The 14,664-nt window shown below is 42.9% G+C and overlaps 1 protein-coding gene across 7 annotated transcripts in view; it reads right to left on the bottom strand.

Annotated features, from left to right (window-relative positions):
* Positions 1-14,664, bottom strand: part of LOC105681212 (lachesin) — a 287,913-nt gene that overhangs the window by 27,385 nt on the left and 245,864 nt on the right. The window lies entirely within an intron of this gene.

Genomic DNA, 14,664 nt, shown 5'->3' with positions numbered 1-14,664 from the left:
GCCGCGAGCCGACTCGCCGCCAAGCGAAACTTTTTCATCAAATTTATCGAGGAACGCCTTAGGCTGTGCTTCTACGCTTCGTTGCGAACCTGTTCGGCGGTCAAAGTCTCTGAAACCTGGTGCCCGAAACCTGGCTCTGTTCTTTGCCCGCAGGTGTTAAACCACGAACTAGCAGCGTGTCCTCACCGGTTTGTATCTCACTTTCGTCTCCATTTTCATTTCAATCCTCTAACTTGCCATATAGAACGAAACGTTAGCATGTCCTTGTTTCATGAAAATCACTATATTACTTCCATGGAAATTAATTTGCTCGATCAATGTTACAATTCATCTTGCGAACATTTCAATTCAGTCTTCGCAGATGCTTTTGTTTCCCATAAGAATTACGTAATCTTGAAAGGAGTCGTAGATCTAATCGTAAAAAATGAAGAATTTTCATCCGATTATCGTCTATTCGAGACTGTAAGTGTTTATTGTGAAAATTCTCGAACATTTAAGAAACATTTAAGAAACGCGAAGAAGACAACAACAAATTGTTCAACAACTTCAAATTATTTAAAAAATAGAAGAAAATAAATCTGAATTCGTAGAATCTATCCAGTGTCAGGTATTATATTTTTCTTAATAATCTTAAGAAGGAAAAATATCAGTCGATTGTTTGGAAATTCATGAATTTCTTTCTCGCTACCTCCAACAAACAGTTCTTCCAGATAGCTTCCTTAAATATTCCGCAGGCGAGGTAGAAGCCAAAATCGTTGTCGTTACCGTAAACAGTCATTTGCCGACAGAACACAGGTCGGTGTAGCTCGATGTGTGGGTGACGAAATTTTACCGTAACTGTGAATTCAGAGCCTCGTCTTTTCCCAGCAAATCGACAAGTCTAGGATACTATCGCGTAAAAAGCTTTACGCTATTGTTTCGCGTCTTCAATTAAATAACACCGTTCGTGCGATACTTGTAAACTCAGCAAAACAAATATCCATAACTTCGTATCCAGTTTCCAAGGCGCAAACAGCATCGTAGGATGAAAGCTCGTTGACTCGAAAACGAACCGACGATCAAACGCGCTGGAGCACGCGTTCTCCGACGAAACATCATCGTGTGAACGTTCAATTTCTGCTGTCGGAAGGCGGCATTTCCCCCGGCGTAACCGTTTCAAAGGAGCGGGATATTTCGAAATACCGAAAGAAGGTTCCAGGAAATTTCACAGGCGAAGGGCAATTTTCGCGAGGTGCCACACGTCCGGCATCGCGACCTTAAGAATCAAACTGTCGATATTGGCGCGGATATTCCTTTGACGAGGGAAGCCTCGTATTTGCGCGGTTATTATTCCAGAAAAGGCCAAAAATCAATCCCAGACGTTTTCCCGCTCGCCGTTTCAATATCCTTGCGTGCCGATTTTCTCCGCGTACTTTCTTTTGTATCGCGTTCATAGCTCGATAGAACAAGTCGGGAGCTCGACATTTGCAGACGATGGAAAGATCGAAATCGACCTTCCCGTTTTCCAGTCGCGACACTCGCGACCAGAGACGCGGCAGATCGAGAACGAAACGCGAAGTTGCGTAGCACGGAGATGGAAAAGAAAATGCGGAGACGCAGGAGCGAAACGTCGGGGATGATGAAGTCGTCGTTTATACTTTATATCGTATGCATGAAATTTTTGGATCCCGAGAGTCGCCGTTATTGCGCCACAGGGAGGATACGATACGAGTCTCCGTGGAAGCTTACATTCTTTATGGATACGGATAGCAACGGGCCGCAGAAACCGCGATATATCCGCACACCGGGCGGGGCTTACATCGTGTTAAGCTCATGCCGCGCCGCTGCAAGGAAGCTTCGGAAACGTTTCTCGCCAGAGTTTTCCGCGGCAAGACGAATCGACCAAGAAGCAAGACGTATATTTCTGCCGTGAGCTCTTCTTTCCCCGCGAATCCGCGTCTCTCTGTGTCACAGCAACGTTATCCTACCAGGATACTTTATTCCCGCTTTTCTTACGAAAATATCATTTTGTGTATTCCTGATCTTATAGAAATAGCGAAGCGTAGACACGTTTTTGTTTGTTACATATACGATAAAATAATCATTCATCTACCTTAAGAATTCTTACTACGAGTCGATTTTTATTTAAACTTTGTCTCTTTGAATTCTCCCGACGAAATTTCTATGAGATTTTCACGCGTCCCGATCTTAAAGATCTTACGCGCAATCGAATCTGCACGCCGCATCATTCATGCCAAATCTTCGCGTGTATTCTCTGAATCGATTCTTTCTTGCTATCAACTTTCCGGCACAGACATTCGTTCGACATCGAAATGAATTTTCACTTGGACAATTTACGAAAGGAAATATCCACTATGGTTGCTGTTATAACGCAAGAAAGAAAATGATAGAATCTCGTAGAAATTTCGTGGGAATGTACGATATCCAAAAGCTTCGACCTCGGAAAGCCAGGGCAAAGATATTCCTGCCAACAAAATGCTGTGCCATATATCGGTAAAAGTTTTCTCTTCGATTCTCAAGTGCCGTTAAGTTAAAAGCTCGAGGTCTGAAAGCAGTACAACCTTAACGCTTAGATCGCGATAAAATCCTCGGGTTACTTGTACTATAATTTGCCAGCTTTAATCTCCGAGGAAGATCCACTGGCGTAGATAAACGCGTTAGTACGTGGGTAAACAATAAATCGTCCAGATAAAAATCTACTCTGGAGGCGTGCTCGTCGCATGAAATATCAGAGAGAAACGAACAAGGGACGCGAGATTTGTCACTTAGCGTCACTTAGCGTTATTGGCTTCAGCCGGTACGCGCAAAAATTAACGCGTTTCGAGCATAATTGTTATAGTCGACTGTCTACGGAATACGCGGGTCGCTTTCGTTCTTCTTCTTTTCTTCGTTGGCACGCGACAGCAGTTTTTCCGCGTGCGCGACCTGTTTGCGAAACGAATTTTCCTCGACGCGACGCCCGGCGCGGCACGTTTTATCGCGCGAAAAATGAAGACGAAGGACAAGACCGAGCGACGCCCTGTTCTTTTTTCTCCGTTGTTAAACATAATTGCATAGAAAGCGAGCTTGTAACTCGAGGCGTTACAGCCGGGATAACAGGAAACATTTGCCTTGCCGTTTTTGTCACCGGGACTTTGCCTGTGTTTCACGCGAAAAGAATGGCATGGCAACGGAAAAACAGAAAAGAGGAAAAACGCATACCGTTGGATGACCAATTCTGCGCTCCACTTTGATCTACGATAAGTATCTTAATTGTAAGATATCGGAGTATATTCTTCGACTGAGGCAAATTATGCGTATAATGGTACTTTCATAGATCTACCAAAGATTTCATCGAGAAATAACGAGAAGAACGCTTCTTTGGAATTTAAGAATATATACGAATGCTTTCTGTAGAAATTGCAAAAGATTCATTCTAAATTTATATCTATATTCAATCTTCTACTAATTGGAAATTAATTTTCCGAATATAAAAACGATTTTTATTAGCTGCGAATCTCTAGAACCTCCGCGTTCCAAACGTATCTATAGATTCTAGTGAAAGGACGATGGAAAGGCGGGGGTCCTGATCGAACGACCGTCGATTTGTTCCGCTTAATTCCTTCGAATGAACACCCTTGGTTTGAAACGGCTCGCGGAGAAAGTAGATAAATTTCAATCGTTATGGGCTTGGCGGAGTCGTCGCTTTTTAAAAAGCTTCTGGATAGGTCTATCGATGGCCGTGAGCAACAGGTGTATTCCGTGCTTCTTGCGCGTCATAGCGTGATAGACAGCGGTAAAAAAAGAAAGTTTCTGATAATGCTCGCCCCTTGGTTTCATCGATTATACCCTTGACTGAGTCGTATAACGTGTCGTTCAAGAAATGGACGTAGCGTAATGAATCACGACCGGTATAATGATACTAATTAGCGTACGAGGTTATATTTTTTCAAACTTGCCACGAGAGACTGTAAGCTCGCCGCTTTAAGTCTACACGATATTTTTCCATTTTCTCAGTTCCTTCTTTCCCAAAGCGTTTCTCGTATCTCGTCCTCTAAAATCAAACATACTTTACAGCTATACGTCGAAACTTTTTTAGTCATATCTCAACAGAAATATAGACGATATTTTCGATAATTGATCGAACCGGTTATCGCGTTCAGTTCGAAACGATTTTCCATCCCGCGGAATACCCATCTTCGGGTTTGTAACCCTATCGCGCAACAGGTACCGTTTTTCTCCTTTTCCCGTACGAATCTTGTTTGCCGGTCGGCGTCACCGTGATTGATGATCGATATCGAATAACTTGGAAATTTAATATCAACATTATGCCGGTGAAAAGCGGCAGCAGGCCGGAGATTCCTCGATTGAACGGCGATCGGGGGGATGATAAGCGATTCAATTTCACCGCAAACATCGTATTCCGCGTATCGTTTATTTCTAAACGATGCGTCAGCTTAGGAAATTCCAACGGGCGGAGAGTATGGTGCCCGCACGCGGAAAAATTGGTTCGTTGCGAGGGCAACGCCGGCCGAAACGTTTCAATTTCACGTGTTCGAGAACGTTGTCCAACAATTTAATCTGGCGAACGTATCACCGCTCGTCCATCACAGATCATTTTCATCCGGATTCGATAGGAATATACGCGAACGCGTTTATGCGCGGATTTCGCGCTCGTGCCGAAGGTTTCCACGGCTATAACCTGTATTTGCTCGACAAATTTGTGCCAGCGTTATTGTCGAACGTCGCGCGCCGTTACATACCAGCATTCTTTGTGAAAGGAACTCCCGCTTTGCCGGTTATTTTTTTCGATATTCTATCGATGCTACGTTACAGGTAGCAATTTTTAATTCGCTTTGTCCCTTCCTTTTTTACCTTTTGTTCCGTACAATACGAGCGATTTTTCGATACGCGCCACGTATCAACTATTGGAGGATGATAGAAGTCGAATCGATGAGAAAGTTGGTAGTTTCGCCGTGAAAATATCCGAGCTGGTTAATCGATGTTTATTTTGAAAGAAACACGGTGGCGAGCTGTCAGCTAATGGGCATTAGGCGGTCGCTAAGTCTTCGTGATTAACTTCTCAACGGTGGCGAGTTTATAAGCAGGCTGTAGTCCTTCGGGATACCGGGGGATTACCAACTACTCTGGTCACTCGAGTGCGCCGATCGGAAATCGCTTAGAGACCCTGGACTTTGTTACACGCTTGCTTGTGTGAAAGAACTTCGTTTGATGTTGTCGATCGATGTGTTCGATGGGAACGTCAATACACCGAACCAATTTTCAGGTCCAAAATGAACATAGAGAAAGTAATACATATTCTCTGAACGTTCGTCTGCAAGATTGCCAACGATTCTACAAGGGATGTACGATTTCTGATCTTCTCTGTATTTCACACTGACAGAGGCCTGATTTTTTTAAGCTTTCATTAAATTTCTATCTTGAAATCAGTCCCATAGTATCAGGAAAAATCGAACGAGTATCCTCAATTTTTCAAGCTTCTCGTTTTTTCTTACAATACAATCTATCTCGTACTTGATTAAATTCGATAATTTTTATCAAAAAAAAAATAACACTTCGAGGATCCGAAATTTGCTACCGTCTCGATAGAAGGAAAAAAAAAGACTGGAAAGGTGTACAGGGATAGGTAGATTAATAAGAAAATACGAAGGCCAAGGTAGGTAGTTTAGAAGCTGAAATATCCTTGGTTGGAGGAAGATTCAGGGAGCATCTTCCTCGGAGGAAGAAAGTCGTCTCTGAAGCTGCTGGCAGAAGATACAGCGGAAACGTGGTCCGCTTAACCAACACGCCTCAACTGTACTCCTTCTTATCCACAGAGACGTCTACGCGAAAGAAGAAGAAACGTGGATAGAGAATAACGCGGAGAACAGAGGGGAAAATGGGAAACAGACTGGCAACGAGAATGCATCTGGCTGTAACGCGGCGAGCTAGCTATTTACTGCTCGTCAGCCGGCGCGCCTTGGAACACCGAGCCCCGGAAATTGAGATTAAACGCTGCTGCTACCTAACAGATACACACGGACAGCCGGCACGGTGATCCTTGTTAACGTTACCATCGTGTCGAACGCTGGAAATTCAAGCCGACCGCGAGCAGCACGGATTTTCGTTGCAGACAGAACTCGAGATTCACGCGTCACGAATAGTCGACATTTTTCGAAGAATACGTTCGATCTTCGTTTGAAATAACTTTTTAAATAATTTAGTAGATTGACTGAGATTAACGCAAGTTTTCGTTCACGAAGCGATTCGAGTTTCACGTTCCGTGAATAGCGGAGAGTATGTTTCTTTTTTTTAATGAAATTAATTTTTTCAGAATTTTTAGCATGGAGATTAATTTTTTGTTCAAGATACGGTTCGAGATTCGCGTGTCCTGAATAATGAAAATTTTCCCTAGAGTATCCGTATGATCTTTTTGATTACTTGGCTGGTTGGTTCAGAAATTAATAAAAATTTTCGTTCAAGAGAAACTGGAGATATATGCGCCGTGAACAGTGGACCGTTTTCAGAGACAACAAGTGAGATTTTTAGTGAAAATAGCTTTTTGAGTATTCGGTACGTTGACTCCGAGGTAAATATAGATTTCCATTCAACACGTGATCCAAATTCACGTATCGTGGATAGTGGACATTTTCAAGGAAAAATACGTCCGATTTTTAACGAAAAAATTTGTTTGAAAATTGGATAGACTGGTTCGCAGATCAATAGAGATTTTCAGTGTTTTTTAACTGCGAATTTTCCTCTTTTTTTTCAGGATCGTACGTTCTTCTTTCTTGTTTGTTTTTTTCCTTGGATAATTTTGCATATCGATTCAGTTTGTCACTTACATCTCACTCCCAGGTTTTTCAATTTCATCGCAAATGGAAAGCGGTGAAACTTCCGCGCCGGTTAAGCCGCGATCTGGGAAACAATTATATCTGTGACGTAGCGAACGTGAATTCGCGCGATGACATATAACCATTTGTAAAATTCTCAAATAAAATCTGCCGCGACCTGAATAGAGCCACAGGCCCGAGAAATCTGTTTGCGAACAAAGAGAACCGCATCAACTATCGCTATATTTTTCGTTTGCTTTTTTCGAATTTTTTCCCTCAAATTTTTGTTCTTTTTGAAGTCGTAGAGACACGACGATTGACGGACGTAAAACGTGCCGCGAGTTCAAACAATTCGTCATAAAATCACAGAATAAATAAATATACCTAACTCTCTATTACGAATATCCATCGAACATCCAGTCAATATCGAAACAACCGCAATACCCGCGCTAGAAAAGTATCTAGAAACTCATGAAAATCGATAGAAATATAGCGCGGTGCTGTTTGTCGAGAGCATTAGCTGGTTATCGAGCTAGCTGTGAGTTCTTGGCGTATACGTTTCCGAGGCCAACCCCCAATCGGTGGAAACGGAACTCGAGTGCACGGAGGGAAGCGAGAAACGTTCTTTAAGAGGAAGAGAACACGCCAACGATGTCTGCCGGAGATAGTGGCTATAAGCGGTGCTGGCGAATTCAAGAAGATGCGATCACGGGGAAAACCACGATCAAAACTGCTGTTACGCGTTACGGCGTTCTGAGATTGCTCGAGACCTTGCTAACTGTGCCCCTTCAATTCTTCAGCATTCGTCCAAGTTTTATCGAAACGAGTATTTACAATTTGAATGGAAAATTCACCGATCACTACCGGTGTAACTAGATCTTGATCGTAACTTTTCTTTTATCTTCGCACGATATTAAACGTGCATTTTCGAATAATAATTCCGCAGGAATATTTGAAAATACCCGCTGCAAAGCTTCGTGGATCGAGAATGGTCCTCGTAACGATGTCAGTCGCGAGAACTCGCCGTTTGCACATTCTACCTCGGTCGGATACACCGACAGGGAGTTTTCTTAGGTGGAAACACCGAAGCAAGAAGATAGACCGGAAGTTTATCGTCGGTCAACCGATGTTAATGCTAAGAACGCGCGGGAAAATTGAGATTAGACTGAATTTCTGGGAAATGCGAGCGTGTTGGCGGCTACGTACACAGGGCCGCGGTTCTTGTTAGAGAGCTTCGTACTACTAAGTGTCCACGAAATTTCAAGGAGTCGAGGATGCCTGGCATGGTAGACATTAGCAGCATCAACCGCTCGTGAGATTACATTGCGTTCATAGATTAGATACGCCAGTATGCAGAACCGCTAATGCTTTTTGTTCGCGGCCCCGATACCACCTACGAAATAGGAATTTTCGAGATGCTGATGGAAATTGCTGCCAACTGTTCGCGCCATCGTAGAGACCGTCCATTTTCTCACATAAACGTGCTTTTCCCTCCTGCTATCCGGAGCTTAATTTCCGTTTCAAACACTTCTTAATTGCCTAATTAGATCTTAATAAGATAATCAACGAATAATACTCGTCCTGACTAATTCGAAATTACGGATCCCTTCATTAATGAGACGATCTCCAGAAACAGACATTTCCACGACATCGTCGTTTCTTCGTCTTGAAAAATAATATCATGTCCTTTGTAATTTCATACAATATTCTCCGCGACACTCCTACGTGATCTTATTTCGCTGACCTGTTTTTTTTTCTCATTATAAACATAGCAACATGACTTCCTGCTTCGTGAATTATGGCACCTTCCAGTAGCGTCGTCGCTGCACAGCCACTGCAGTGATTTTGCGATAACGTTTCGATCGTTCGAGAGGAATCCAACGAAAGGAGATAGAAATTATCTACGAAATAGATTTTTAAAGGAAGAAGTACCGTCGTTCGAATAAGTCTTTATCGCGTTATTTAAAAGTGGTGTCTTTTCGTGCATTGTTTCCGAACCACTAACCTCCAAGTGGCGGAGTCTCGCGATACGCGTCGCACCTTTAATCCCGTTTTATGCAAGGAACGTTCGCGCCGTTAAATTGTCCAATCCGCAACAAGTTATTTAAAGTCCGCTTGCACGGAACGCCGCAATTAAAGTCTTCCTTGCAGGCTGCTTCGCGTGCACGACAGCGTTTTGCAACTAGACCGCCGATGATGTAACATCTTCCTCGTGGTTTTACTCGGTAATTTCTTATCGCTATTCTTTGCTTATACACACCCGACAATTTCAAAGATAAATCTACCGATCAATTATGTACGTTCCTCTATTGATCCTATGATCCTCTATCTTCCTTCCGTGCTATCCATTATCATTCAATTCGTCTCTAATTCGCTTTGCGTCTTATACGATTCGTTAGCGGATACGATTGGACACGACACAGTTCGTCTTATATTAATTTCGATATATTGTGATAGATCGGTGGAACAGGAATGGCCTGAGGTATATAAGTAGCAAGAAGATTATATTCCGGTGTCTACTATTTTATGACATCGTACGATATCTTTATAATTATCATATTTTTAATACAGTGTTAAAGGTGGAAGTTTTATATTAAAATTGGCCGATCGACAGCGTAAAATATCTTTAAATCTTGCTATCTCAACTTTTTTACTTCGTTTCCCAGAGACTTCATTACTCCGTTAAGTAGTACATCTCAAAGACTTCACCTTCGCCTGGATAAGTAGTACAGGTAAATGGATCTGGCGCCAAACATCGAACTTCTTTCACCGCTCTTCCCGAACACTTCGTTACTCTGTTAAGTAGTACATCTCAAAGACTTCACTTTCGCTCGGACGAGTAGTACAAGTAAATGGATCCGGCGCTCAACGTCGAAACTAAAATTAGCAATTTTCGCCGGCACGCGCACGCGTTTCGGTGGCGAACTGTAACCTAAAAGCGTAACCCACTAGCAGGTGGCTGCGCCTCGGTTCCGCTACCCCTGGGATAATACTCGAGAGGGGTGTAGTTAATATTAACGGCGTGCTATAGAGGCGGCGCGTGTTGTTCCTACGTAATTTCCTACTAAACGTACTAAGGGATGCCCATGCATATTTCAAAACGCCACCTACGACACTCTCGACCCGTGCCTGTCTATCGGTGTGCCCGTGTCTTTGATGCTGCGAGAATTTCCAGACGCAGGCGGTGGCTTAGAAACGGATAAGTGGCTGTCGTTTAGCGTGCTCGCAGGTTACGTGCAAATGCATTGGAATTCTTCCGACAGGTGAATATCGATTATGGCAAGGAACAAAGTAAATTGTCAAGAATAATCAGCTGTCTGTTTTTAACTGAATTTCATCGACGTGATAAATCTCGGTTCTAATAAGCCTATTGATCCCAACATTTACGAATACACAGATTACACGGCGCTACCAAATCTAGATGGTAGCGCGTATCGCTGATTGATCGAAGCGATTCTTCACGCTCACCATCTATTATTAATTGCCGCGGTGTCTGACTACGCGCGGTATTATTTACCGCGACAAATTACAGGGTATTTTGTAGTATGCATAACAGTTTCATTCGAGCGAAGTACCTGCTGTTCTATTCTATTCCTCCTTTTCGTTTTTATTGTACTACATATTACCTGGAGTTTATTGAGAACTTTTAAGATTCTCTATGGGAGTAGCGAGTGCAGCGAGTATTCTTTTGCCCCGTAACGACGCAATGTATGCAATTGTAACCGGTCGTAAGAAAGCCAGCGAAATCGCGCGTGTTGCCCGGGTAACGGCTGCCACGGCACGAACTTATTTCACTATTTTATTAGATCGGGCACTTATGGTCGTGCGGTAGAGAGAGGGTAACAACCATTGGCCGAGGGAAACGCATCGATGGAACGAGTTCGTCGTTTCGGCACGTGTAAAGGGAACCCGTTGAGAAGGTATCGTTGCACGTTTAATGTGTCGCATTGAATCGATCGACTGGAACGTCCCGCGTATATTTTTTACAAGACTCACGGTGCTACAGATTTGTCTCTATTCCTCCAAGAGAAAGGGGAAGAATAAAAATAAAAGGAATGAAATAAGGGAGGAAAAAGAAAATCTTTCTATTACACTCACAAAAGCGAGCACTTCAAGCTTGAAGTTTACATTCGCAGCGAAGATGGAGCATTTTATTCGTCAAACTCGCGTTACGACAGCAATTCTCATGGTAGTGTCGTACGTTCCAGTCGATCCTTCCGTTACGTTCGATTCCGTCTCGCTTTGCCAAAGAAATATCTCCGAGTTTACGCCCCTTTATCGAACTTTGTTCTGTCCGTGTTAGATTTTCCCACGTTTCACCAGTGTTAGATACGTCCGACAATCCCGGCCACACGCGGCCGAGTACGTGCTCGCTGACTTTCGTTCGAGCTTTCCGCGCGTGTTTGCCGCTTCTCGTCGCGGTGACATCGGTGCAGCGGCCACGGTGTCGCGTAAAATTCCGGACGCATTTTCCTTTGGGAACTTAGTCTAAACGCCGTACAATTGGTCACGTTCGGCCGCGGTGATCGGCTCCCACCGTACAGTAGAATGGGACCGTACGAGTCAGACTTTAGTTTGCATAGTGACAGACGAATCGGTTGCGAAACTGTTTGCCCCGGCTTTAACGACACTTTGAAACTCGTTGATGGACTATATCTTTACGTTGTCGCACGAAAATAATACGGTATGACGCTGTGTGTATGCAGTTAGATCATTAGACATCTTCCAATGTATCTTTTTTAATGCCGAAGCTGGCAAAGTGGACGAAATGACTGTTCTATCAGAGAAATAATTCTACGAATTTGACGCCGTGAAAATGAAATGTAACAGCTGATAAAGAATTTTCATTCGCTTCGTATTTATAAATTTATATCTACGATACGAGTTTCACGCTTTAGTCAAGGCTGGTTCTATCGTTAAAAATGTTGAGTTGCGTTGTTTTTGTGCCATTCTGTGTATTACGATTCCTCCCAAAGACAGTGTTTCTTGCTATTCCCAAGTGTACAAATTGAAAACGTTATAAAAGCTTAGGTAGAATATTCTTGATCGGACATTCCATTTCTCCTTTCCCGAAAATAAACCTATGTCATTTGCCTGTCAAATTGTTTCGTCGCTGAGGAGTCGAATCGATAGTGGTATTTTAATAAAAGATGAACGTCGCACGGGCGTTCGTTCGATCGTTATTTAAAATATTGCAGAGAAGGCAAACGGCGAATCGGGTGCTATTTCACGGCCGAAAGTTCGCGGATAATTGACAGATTCCCGGATAGACCTCCCGTTGATTTTTCTCCGGATCGGCTAAAACATTACCCCGTTAACGGTCGTTAATGAATGGAAATGAATGGGCATCAGTCGGCACGATGCTTCACCGGTGACACGAATCGCCACGTGATAACACCCTCGAGGATACTTTATGGCCGGTGTGCACCGAGCTATTTGTATCACGACAACGAAACGATAAATACTTCAACGAGGCCTGGTATTTACTTTTTCCCCAATACGGTTTCGCGAATGATTTTCGGTAGGAAAACCTCGTTCGAAATATAGGTTGTCCGGAAAGTGTCTTTCCTTCGCAAACGTATTTTTTACAACAATGCGCCTTCGTATAAACGTGAAACCAAGTCCGTGAAATCTCTCTTTTGTCTCAACAGAACAACATGGATCGTACGTAATTCGACAAAATAATATAAACCAAAAAACGTGCGTCTATTATTTCCTCATAAAACGAAAGAAACTTTTCGGACAACCTAATAGATTCTTTGAAGAGTTAAACGCGATTCATTTACAGCTTGAGTCGCGGACGTTTTAACGCACAGTCGTAGACAAATTTTCAAAACCGTTGAAGCTTCAATTTGCTACAGATTCTACGTTAATAATGCACAATTTTTTGCCTTTGTCGAAAAATTGTGATAAACGAGCCAGTCGTATTTCCTACTTTCGCATTGGAGACGATAAATTTAACTGTTCGAATTTAATCGACATAACAATGGTAAATTCAGGTCTACAAATATTGACTTTGCACGAATATGGAAATCAGATTGCTGAAGCGCCAGATGATATTACGAAGACTACACGAATCGTGGTGAATCGAAAGCATCATTCCATTCATCGGCTATTAAGATAAATATTGTGGCCGACATTGGTCATTAAGGGCTAAACGTCTTATTAAAGGTTTCATTCAGTCGATCCATGGTTCCGGTTTGAATTTAATGACGTTGCCATGGAATGGCTTCCCGGGCCATTTCAGTGAAGCTCGTTATCCCGTTAACGATTCGAGTGGCCATTCATCTATTCTACGCTTCATCAAAACGACCTGATCGCAAACTACCGGTTTCTCCGCGGTGGTCCGTCAACATTCTAAACACGTCCTTTTAATTCGACTCTTTTTGCTATCTCGGATCGACAAATTTCACTTGAACATTTATCGTATACAAATTTTTACGTATTATCGTATGTATTATACGAAACATCTTGACGTTACATTATCAATGCAATGAGATATAACTGTCGTAATTATGAAAATGTATTAGGTCGTCCGGAAAGTGTCTTTCTTTTACAGACACGTCTTTTACAACGATGCATCTGTATGCAAACATTAAACCTTATACACGTATAATCGCGATTATCGGTTCTTGTTACAGTGCTAATCAAATTTCAAACTGTTTCGCATAACGCGTATAATAAATTCGAGACTGGAGCTTGAGCGTGGCGATAATATACCTGCAACGTGTTAGATTCCTCTTTTTAACATCTCAAGACGAATTTTATTAGATGGTTTCGGTTTGGAGGAACACGGCGGATAAACGCTGCTCGCTTCGTCGTCTCATCGCGTATGAAGCGTATGAAGTGAAAGTGGAACAGGATAAATTCGACTTCGGCTATTTCGATGGAACAAGGCAAGGACAAGAGCTTTATATAAAATTTACAGGTTGCACGAAGGAAGGGCAAATCTTTTCTGTCTCACCGAGAGAATTCTTGAAATTATACGCTACGCTGTCCGAATTACCCCGTACGTGATTACGTCGTTGCTACTTTCAAGACCGTAAAGAAGCCGGGTCGCGATCTTATTTGCGTAAATGAGAAAAGAGGATGAGTCGAAGAGGGCGACGAGACCAGGTATGCGGCTGTTTTCGCCTAGCCCGCGGCTGTTTTCCGCTCCACGCGCCCCTTAACGCATTAAATTCTTGTCTACGCAAGGATTCTTGTAAACACGCGATGCATTATGCAGCGCAAACAGGGTTACCCTTAAATTTCAAACGCGAGGATGAGTTTACAGCGAGCTGCTTTAGACTAAGACGCCTGATGTCTTACGTAAGCAGATATCTTGGGTCTGGAAACGAGGACAGTGCGATTTAACGAAATACACACGCGACATAACTAAAAATGTCGTGGTCGTTGTCGGCCGTTGACCGTGAAATTTAAATCAGCGTCTACGCCGTTCTATTTTTAAGCGTTCTACGTTTCAAAGAAGCTACGCGCAAACAAACCACTAGCATCGTTGAAAAAAAAGAAAGGAACAAAACAAAATGTTTGCGAAGCTTGGCAATCGTAAGAGCGCAAAATATGGCAGCAAGATTTACTTTCATACGTTCTACCTTCTAAACATAAGATTACCGTAAACGGAGAATATCGCTACTTTCCTTGTACGGCGAGAAGGCAGCTTTAAAAGCACCGATAAACTTGTGCGTTACTCTTAAGGACGTTCTTTGGTCATCCGTAAAACGTTTGACAGCGATACTAAGGAAATTTTGTATATTTCTCGTACGACCGAACCTGGAAGACGCGTATATTCTTTCAGCTGCGCGAGCTCGAGTTCAACTTTCCTCCCCTGAAACTCGTGCCAGCGTGGTTA

The sequence above is a fragment of the Bombus impatiens genome, unplaced genomic scaffold (genome assembly GCF_000188095.3).
Source record: "Bombus impatiens unplaced genomic scaffold, BIMP_2.2 scf_0647, whole genome shotgun sequence".
Lineage (NCBI taxonomy): Eukaryota > Metazoa > Arthropoda > Insecta > Hymenoptera > Apidae > Bombus > Bombus impatiens.
This window is presented reverse-complemented; position numbering and strand designations above follow the sequence as displayed.